Source organism: Gracilinanus agilis, chromosome 1 (assembly GCF_016433145.1).
Source record: "Gracilinanus agilis isolate LMUSP501 chromosome 1, AgileGrace, whole genome shotgun sequence".
Lineage (NCBI taxonomy): Eukaryota > Metazoa > Chordata > Mammalia > Didelphimorphia > Didelphidae > Gracilinanus > Gracilinanus agilis.
In genome coordinates, this window is record NC_058130.1 from 95148343 (window position 1) to 95158735 (window position 10393).

Genomic DNA, 10393 nt, shown 5'->3' on the forward strand with positions numbered 1-10393 from the left:
TCTCTCTCTCTCTTTCCTTCCTTCCTTCCTTCCTTCCTTCTTTCCTTCCTTCCTTCCTTCCTTCCTTCCTTCCTTCCTTCCTTCCTCCTCCACCAAGTGAAATATGGATCCCTCCCCCTTCAAATTTCTCATTTTGCCAAGACCTCTCCTTATGCTAATTTTAGTTTCTCGAATGTAAACATTATTTGCATATTTATTTTCTCTACTCCATTAGATTGTAATCTCTTTGAAAGCAGAGTCTGTTGTGGAATCACTCATAGATTTAGAGCTGGAAGAGACCTTGGAGATCATCTGCTCTAACCTCTTCATTTTTTAGATAAAGAAACCATAACATGGAGAGGACTTGCTCAAGGTGACACCACCAGGAAGGCTGGTGGCCACTTTTCTGATATAGTTAGTTCTGTTGATGAGAGTTAAGCACTGACAATTCTACCTTCATCCAGGTCATTATGTGCTCCACTCAACACCAGTAGAGCACCTGGATGAAATTCAAAGCTCTCAGAGAGGTAGTGACCTCTATGCATTCTTTCTGCTCCCTTTGGTGAATACCATTGCTCATCTCTGTCTTTGGTCACTGATACTGAAAAAATGAAAGAAGGAATGAACCGAGGCAGCTATGAGGTAGCATAGTGAATAGAGCACCAGGTCTGGAGTCAGGAGGACCTGGGTTCAAATCAAATTCCTAACTGTGTGACCCTGGGCAAGTCCCTTAACTCCAATCACCTAGCCTTTGCCACTCTTTTGTCTTAGAATTAATACTAAGAGAGAAGGTAACCACCCCCCACTCAACCCCCCCCCCCAATGAATAGTGTAGGGGTGGGAAGAGAAATGGATATGAAATACATTTCCAACACCTATTTAGTATTACACCAGGCAAATCACTTCCCTCCCCTGTGGCTCGATTTCTTCATTCAATAAACATTTATTAAGTACCTATTATGTGTATGTATTATCAAATGAGATAATATTTGTATAGCACTTAATATAGAGCCTGGCACAAAGTATTCTCTTAATAAATGCTAGTTCCCTTTCTTCCATGTCAATCACTGTGATGAGACAGGGATGCAGCTATGAAAGCCCAGAGAGGAAGTGTGAAAAATGAGGCTATTGCTAGCTCTGAATCTCTGAAAAGGACGTGCCAGTTTGTCTTGGAAAAGGATTTTTCACTGCTTCAGGGACTTCCCCAGATTGAGATTCTTGGACAATTACTCCCATCTTCACCCTGCCCGAACACAGGCCTCCTGTAGCTCCTCCATCTGGGGTTTATGAGTCATCAGTCTGTCCATGCCTGTCTTGAATGGGCAGCCCCTCGAGGGAAGGCACCATGTGATACCCAGCATGCAATGGATTGATCAAGGCTGGCGATGGATGACAATCAGTGGTGATTCATTTCTTTAATCATTCGACAAGTATTTATTGAGCAATGATGAGAATGATAGTGAAGGTGATTATGTTAATGATAATGAGGAGTTATTTGGGGCCACCCATCAATGGCTGACATGAGGGACTGACTCTTGAAGCCAAGGTCATGAGTATGACTCCTGATTAGAGCCCAGAAGAACTTTGTAGACCAAGCCCAAATCTTAAGCTTGGACACAGACTGATCTCTAATCGTGGCCACAGATTGAACCCTGGCCCTGGTCAGAGACTGAGCCCTAGTCCTGGAAACAGACTGATCCCTTGCCTTCATCAGATATTGAACTCTGTCTCCAGTTAGAGACTGGACCCTAGGCTTGGACAGATTAAACCTCCACCTTGGTCACAGGCTCAGCCCTGACTCAGCCAGCTATCTCAGAAGCAAGCAAAGCAAGCAATGATGGCTCACCATGAGTCTGGGGTGGAAGAGGGTACATAGTTTGGTTCAATGAGTACAATCTGACTTCTGCAAGCATGGCTTAAGGTACTGGGTCACCATTTGGTGGGGGAAGGAGTGGGGAGGTAGTGTCCCTGGGTCAGAAGCATTACCTGCTTGGGCAGTCTCATAGATGAACTTCCTTCAGCGGGTATAAACAGAGGATTGAAGCAGAGAAAAAATGAAGTGGGTTTTCTTGAGTGTCACTTCAGTGTGAAAAATCTAGGAAAGCCACTGGCTGTGTGCGTTGGGGAACCCAAAGGGGTAGGAGAGGGAAATGATCTGTGTCTGTTGGAGGAACTAGGAAGGGATACTGTTTGTATTCACTGAAGAGATGAGGTGGGAGAAAGTCCTGTGTCCTTTGGAAGAGTCAAAAAAGAGAGCAATCTGCGTCTACTGGAGACATGGGAGGAGGGGATGCCCTGTGCCCGCTGGAGGGATAAGGCATGGTCATTTCAGTTTCTCAGTGCTCAGTCCCAGATATGGGTGCTGTCTCACTGACCTCTGCTTGGGTTGCGGGGGGTGTTGGCCTCTGTGGAGGCAGTCCCCAAATTCTGTGCTGGAGCCACCTTCCCTACCATTGGCCCACAGTGGGCTGGCCCTGTTTATCCCAAGAGAGTGGTAACCACAACAAACACAGCTGGAGTCTTGGTGCACAGCTGACATAGCAGGGACTTGAAAGGGAGGTGTCTTGTCTGCAGCCCCTGGGGCCTTCAGCCAAGGTGTGTTGTGGGTGGGAGAGGCTCGGAGGCTCATCTGAGGCATCCAAGCCCCAGACTTCAGTTCCACACCTTGCCCATTGCCATTCGGTCTGCTCTGCTCCAAGGTAGATCCTATCATACCCACATCTTCCAGGAAGTCCTCCCTGACTGAAATCCCCCACCTCCCAGTGTCTGATCACTCCCCAGATGAGCCCATCTACTCCATCAGTGTTTAATGATATTGTTCATAATATAAGAGCAAAGGGAAGGGAATAGACTGAGTGGCCAAAGACCCGAGCTTGAACTGGCCACTAACCAGGTCATGGGGCTGGGGGCAAATCTCTTGGCTTAAGTGAGCCTCCATTTTTCCCTAAAAGAATCCTGGTTCTCCCTACCTCCTAGGGCTGTTAGAAGGCAGGTGTTTTGTTTTCTCTTTTTAATAAACATTAAACATGAAAGTGCTGGAGAAACAGGGGCCATTATTGCTGTAAATGAAGAAATCAAGGCTCGTTGTGTTGTTAGGCTGATTAATGGTAATCCATTACTGGGGCTTGTTTCGAATCCCAGTGTGAGTTGATGGCATTCCCACAGATAAATGCTGTTTCTTCTTTGAGGTGAGGGGCTCCTGGAGGTCAGTGGGAAGCCTTATGTCCCTCATTGTACTGGAGGCTCCCTATCTCCCTCCACACTCTGGGAAGACCTGTCTAGTGCCTCTCCAGTTTGGTCAGAGAGCTTGGAGCCGGGGGGAGGTGGGAGGCAGAATTCCTAGGTACCCTGGGTCTCCACTTCAGATCAAATATATTTGCCTGGGTAGGTGGCCCCAGCCTATGATTAGGCTACTGATCTGGCAATTACTGCCCTCCTAAGCTCTTTGGGCTGCTTTGATGTTTCTCTCCTGAGGTGACCTCTCCCCCCAGTTCTCTGCTCCTCCATCTCTCCCTCTCTCCTTCTTGCCTTCTACCATTCATTTTCAGCCATTAGGTCTATCTAGCCCAGTGGTTCCCAAACATTTTTGGCCTACCACCCCCTTTCCAGAAAAAATATTACTTAGCTCCCTGGAAATTAATTTTTTAAAATTTTAATTTTAATATTTAATTATTAATATTTAAAATTTTAATAGGAAAGATAAATGCACCTGTGGCCATCACCGCCACCCTGGATCATTGCAGCACCCACCAGGGGGCGGTGGCGCCCACTTTGGGAATCATTGCTCTAGTGTCTTCAGATGAGGCCCAAGGTTTCATCCCTGGGAAGGCCAGGAGAGCTCCATCCTTGGGAAATACCTTCCTCATGTGATTCTTCCAGTCCTCTTAGCTGAAGGAATCACTCCAACCCCCCAGACCCACTTCTCAAACCCATCCCTTAGGTCAGACTGACCATATCTGTAGCCTTCAATTTCTATGGGTAGGTGAGGGTATTGTTATATTGATGAATGAATCAACAAAGGCTATTAAGCACCCAGTGTGGACCAGGTGCCATTCGAGGTGATGGGGATTAAAAAAATTCAATGGACTGACCTCCAGGACATTCTATAGGGAGAGATAATACCCACACTGGTAAGTTTGTACAAAATATATGTAAAAATACGAGGTAATTTGGGAGAGGATGCATTCATAGCTGGGAAAGGCCTCTCGGAGGAGATTGGTGTTTGAGCTGAGCTTGGAAGGAAGCTCAGTAGTCTTAGAGGTGAATTCGGGGAGGGGATGCGCCATTAAATTTTCAGTGAAAGCATTTATCTCTTGGGCTATAAGTCAAGGCCTGCTTTATTGTTTTGTGGATTGTTTTGATTTAAGGTAGTGATGGAGAAAATGTAAATCAAGCAGATTAAACTTAAAAGGGTTTTTTGCTTTTAGGAGAGCTGGTTGTTAAACTTTTACTATCACACCACTGACAGTATATGCCAGACTTAGAAGACAGATCAAGGGGCAGACACATGATGAAATGGGATGTCTTGAAGCAAGAAGGCAGGTTTGGCTGGAGAGGAGAATATAAGAAAAGTGGGAGCTTTGCTGGAGCCAGGTGGTGAGAGGTTTCGAATGCCAAAGAGAAGTTTGTATTTCATCTTGGAGGTACTAGGGAGCTAATGGAACTTACTGAATAGGGGAGAAACATCAATAAATTAACGAGTATTTATTATCTCCCTTCTTTGTAGATGGCACCCTACTAGATGCTAGAGAGACAAAGACAAGAGCAAGATAGTCTTCTGAACTTGGAGAATTCTCATTCTAATAGGGGAGGTATGGACATACGGGCAGCTGGGTGGCACAGTGGATAGAGTGCCAGGCCTGGAGTCATGAAGTTCAAATCTAGCCTCAGAGATGGACTAGCTGTGTGGCCCTGGGCAAGTCACTTAGTCCTGTTTACCTCAGTTTCCTCATCTGTAAAATGAGCTAGAGAAGGAAATGGCAAACCACCCCAGTATCTCTGCCAAGGAAACCCTAAATGGGGTCTTGAAGAATTAGACATGACCAAAAACATGACTAAACAACAAAATAAATAATATTATGTACATATGTAGGTTATGTGCCAAACACACAGAAAACAGAAAGCAACCTTGAAGCCTCAGGGGTGTGCTGGTGAGAACACAAATGTTGTTCCCTAGAAATCAGGTAACAAGGCTTTATTGGTTTTTTTGTGTAGTCTAGACAAGTGATAGAGAAAACACTAATAATGCAGATTAAACTGAAAGATATGTCCTATGTACATCCCCCTTGTAAAACTTTGGCTGGCATACTCATGCTCAAAGGGGAAGAGCAGGAAAGGCCTTATGCTGACTATGGGATTTGGAGTCGAATCTTGAAAGAAACCTGGAGGGAAAAGGCAATTAAGTAGCTCAGTGGACTGAGAGCCAAGCCTGGAGAAAGGAGGTCTTGGTTTCAAATTTTACCTTAGACACTTCCTAGCTATGTGACGGTGGACAAGTCAAATAACTCCCACTGCCTAGCCCTCACTGCTCTTCTGCCTTGGAACCAGTGTTGGTTCCAAGACAGAAAGTAAGGGTTAAAAACAAAACAACCAAAAAAAAAAAAAAAACAAACCTAGGAGGAGTGAAGTTCAGGCCTAGAGGGATAGCCAGTGCAAAAGCTTAGAGATTGGAGTTGGAACATTGCCTGTAAGGAATGCCAAGTTCATTTTGGCTAAACCATAGAGTGCAAGAAAGGGAGGAATGTATAATAAAACTGAAAAAGATAGGATGGGATCAAGTTTGTGAAGAGCCTTGAATGCCAGAGAAGAGAAAGTCAGACCTGTGCTCCATATATTCACAGTGTGAGTGTTCCAATTAATTCAACCAATTTTTAAGTTCCTATTTTGTATGGGGTCCTGTATTTGGTGCTGAAGTAAACTCAGGACCAGGAACACAGGAGGCACTTAATAAATGTTTTCTGAAGGTTTGTTTCTGGTCTGTGAGAGTGTGACTATTTATCTTTTCCTTTGCTGACTGGGTAACTAGGCTAGGAGGTCAGGGGAATGTTAGAGATATAGTATTACTTGGATTTCAGCAAAGCATTTGACAAAATCATTCATGCTGTTCTTGTGTGCCAAATAAAAAGATGTGGACCTCTACAGTTAGTTGAATTTAGAAGAGGTTGAATGAATGGACTCAAAGAATGGTGATTAATGGAGTTATGTCAGCCTAGAGAGAGGACTCAAAGGGAATTTCCCAGAACTCTTTTCTGGCCAATCTTTTTTTTTTTTTTAAATTAAAAAAAAAAACCAAATAAACCCTTATCTTCTACCTTTGGTTTTTAATTTTTAGCTTAAAAATATTCCCCTATTACATGTAAATTTCTAACATTTTAAAAAGAATTTTGGGTCTCAAATTCTCTCTGTCCTTCCCTTCTCTCCCCACCAACAGACTGGTAAGCAACCCGATATAGATTTTTACATGGGCAAACATTTCCCATTTTCCATTTTTTAATTGATACTTTTGGGTCTTTTTTTTAAAACCTTATACTCAATCTTATTTTTCTTCTTCTTTTTAAAATCCTTACCTTCTGTCTTAGAATAAATATTAAGTATCAGTTCCAAGGCAGAATAACAGTAAGGACTAGACAACTAGGGTTACTGGCAATTGGAACTTGCCCAGGGTCACACAGACAGGAAGTGTCCACCTACCTGTCCCTCTGTCCAACATTTTTTATCAATTATTTGGATGAAGGCATGGATGACATATTTATCAAGCTTATAGATGACAATTAATTTTGAAGAAGAATCTTAGTTCTGGAGGAAGCCCACATCCCTTTTCTCAGGAGAGAAGAGGGGGATTATGGGAGAGGAATGTTGCAGAAGCTGACACATTTGGTTGCTTTTTTTTTTTTAATAAATTGAATTTATTTCCAGGTATCTCATTCCCTCCCTCCGCTGCCCACACCACAGGAGGCATCATCTGGCAAACAGATACGTAGACATAGATTATGTCTTTCATGTTTCCACTTTTCAGTTCATTCTTGGAGGTGAACACTCACAAGTCATTCCTCAAATTTGAAATCTGTACCTGTGTATAATACACTCTTCATTCTATTTGTTTCACTCTTTGTCTCATGTAGTTCTTGCCAAGTTAAAAAAATTAATCTGCTCATTGTTTCTTTTTTTTAATTTTAAAAATTTAATTTAATTAATTTAGAATATTTTCCCATGGTTACATGATTCATGTTCTTTCCCTCCCCTCTTCCCATCCCCTCCCATAGCCGACATACAATTCTACTGGGTTTTACATATGTCATTGATCAAGACCTATTCACATATTATTGATATTTGTTCTAGGATGCTCATTTTGAGTCAATATTCCCAATTACATACCCATCCTCTCATGTGATCAGGCAGTTGTTCTTCTGTGTTTCTGTTCCCACAGTTCTTTCTCTGGTTGTGGATATTGTTCTTTCTCATAAGTCCCTCTTTGCTGCTAGTACAGAAGTCCATTACATTCGATTTTGTATCAGTCTCTGTGTACAATGTTCTTCTGGCTCTGCTCCTTTCACTTTGCATCAATTCCTGGAGGTCCTTCCAGTTCACATGCTCATTGTATCTTATGGCCATTTGATTGCTTTTTAGGTTGGTTTTGTTTAACTGTTCTTCCATGTCACAATAGAGAGGCAGAGGGTATGGATTTTAAAAAGCAGTTATGAGACACCTGCAAGGCTCAGTGACTAAAGAACCAGGCCTGGAGATGAGAGGTCCTGGGTTCAAATATGACCTCAGACACTTCCTACCTGTGTGATGCTGAATAAGTCACTTAACCCCAATCACCTAGTCTTTGCCCCTCTTCTGCTTTGGAACCTATTCTTAGTATTTATTCTAAGACAGAAAGAAGGTAAGGGCTTTAAAAAAAAGATTTTAAAAATAAGTTTAAAAAAGAACAAAAAATAGCAATTATTAAAAAATGGAAAAAATTTTCAGAGGACACGAGAATGGCAGGCACAGCTAATTTGTTGGATGACAAGAGCAGAATCCAAAAAGATCTTAGTAGGCTGGTTTGAATTTCTTAACGTGGCATTCGAGATCCTCTATAATATTGTATGCCCCTATCTTTCCAGTCTTATTTCATATAAAGTGCAGACTCATTGACAAGGAGTGTGTGGAATTGTGGGTTTACCTATTAAGAACTTAGTTCTAAGATCTCATCCACTGGCCAAAGCCCAACCTTCTACTAGAATGTGTTTTATTTCAGTGAGCTCTAGTTGTGTGACCCTGGCACAAAGAAATTGGGTCTACCAAGAAGCAGACGCACAAGCTTTTACTCTTTCTGAGAATAAAATCAGTAAGCAAATAAAGAGTACAGAACAAGTGGTGGAGAGGAGGAAGCAATGGATCAGGCATTCGTGCATTTATATATATTTTCTCCAGGATAATGTGCAGTAATCTGAACACACTGAAGGTTTAATTCTTTTCGGTTTGTTGCCATTTTGTAGAGTGATGGGCCAAATCTAACAAAATGAAATTTAATAGAGGCGATGTGCCATTGAGTGATCTTTGTACTGATTTACTAGGTTGCACCCAGTACCCTCATTTTTCAGAGAAAGACATCAGCTAAGTGCACGGTTCACAGGAAAGATATTTCTTGACTATCATCTCCCACCTTCACTAAGGAAAAGGCGCTGGTGTTGAGTGTTAATTCCACTGGGTTTGGGGGGACCTGATTACCTGGTTCCTCATGAACCTGGTTTGCTATCCTTTCTTCTCTGGTGTTTGAGAGAGAACACACCAGTCCCTTGTCATATTAATGTAAGAATTCCAGTATCCCAGAATCTGAGAGCTGAAAAGAGACCTCAGTAGCCAACAAGCCATATAGAAAAAATTCCCCTTGATACCACATCCAACAAATGGCCATTCAGACTCTACTTGAAGACCTTCAAAGAGGGGGAGTCTACCACCTTCTGCTTCTAGACAATATTTTGGGGAGTCCCAGTCAAATATTACTTTCCTATACTATGGCTAGCAAACTCCTTCCTTTTTCTACCCTAAGTCCTGTGATTCACAGTTGTGTCTGCCAAGATGAAAACCCCCTTTCCGGCTACCACTCCCTACTCTCTCATCGCCATCTACCTTAGTCTTACCCCTCCTGATTCTCTTTCTTGCCCTGACCTCCCTTTCTTTTGTGCCCTGTGTGGAACCACACCTCTATTGCTGAAAGACTTTTCCATTTTAGACAGTTCCCTATAACATTGTTTCCATCTTGCATTCAGCAAAACTTGCTCTTTTCTGAAAATACTGTATCTGTTTTAGCCTCCCATCATGAGTATTTGGTTCTTCTTTCATTTTTCTTCTCCCTGGAGGTTCACTCCATCTGTCTCAGCCAATCCACTTCCTGGTGACACTTATTGACCTCTAGTTAAAATTTCCCATTTCGGGGATTTCGACCCCTTATAGTTGCATATATATATATATATATTGCTTATAGTCTTTGTTTCTATTCCAACGTCCTTTCGAAAATCCTGACTTCCCAGTTCATCCATCCACTTTCTTATATATATCCCTTGATCTTCGTCTTTCCTTTATCTCTGGTGATTCTCAATCTCGTCATCACTCATAAATATTGTGCTTCGCCAATTCAGAGTTCGGAATTTTTTTCCTAATCAGAACTTATTCTTCCATCTCTTTCTCTGTTTCATTCCTTTGAAACTTATTCTTCACTTTTACCCCAACCTAGAGTTACTTTCCCCTTCTCAGTTTTCCCAGCTCATGATCTTTACTCTGGCATCACTTTCTTCCCTTTCTAGACTTGACCCAACAGCCAACCAGTTCAATTATATACCATTTTCTGTCTTTGGCACATTTGGTCCTTTGTCCTATCACCACTCATGTCTGGGGTTATTCCTACCATCTGTCTTCTCTAATTCAACTCTTAGGCTGCCAGATACCACTGGAGGAAACCTCATAAATGGACATATTGGACCCACTACAATTTCATGTTATCTAATCTCAATTGGGCCCTCATTACTGAACAGTGATGCTTTGATTTTCTCCTGATTGTCTCTGCCAGGCATCCCACAGTGATGTGACAAGTTTTCTTTTTTCTCAGGCCCCCAGTACCACCTTCTTTCTTTTTGTCTAAGAAGAGGCTTTTGTCTTCTATTTGGGGGGGGGGAATAAATTGAGTCTATCTAATGTGAGTTTCCTCTTTTCTCTTCTGAACCTATTTACATTGTATTCTGTTCTCTCTTAGTTTGCTCCAGTCTTTTACAAAGGTGACCTTTTTCCATACCAAGGACAACCTTTTGACTTGTGCCCTTTATCCTTTCCCCTATCATCTCCTGTGAGATGGCATTGCATAGTGGGAAGAGCTCTAAAGTTAGAGCTCCTAGGCTTGAGCCTGGGTTCTGCCACTTAGTACCCATGGAAG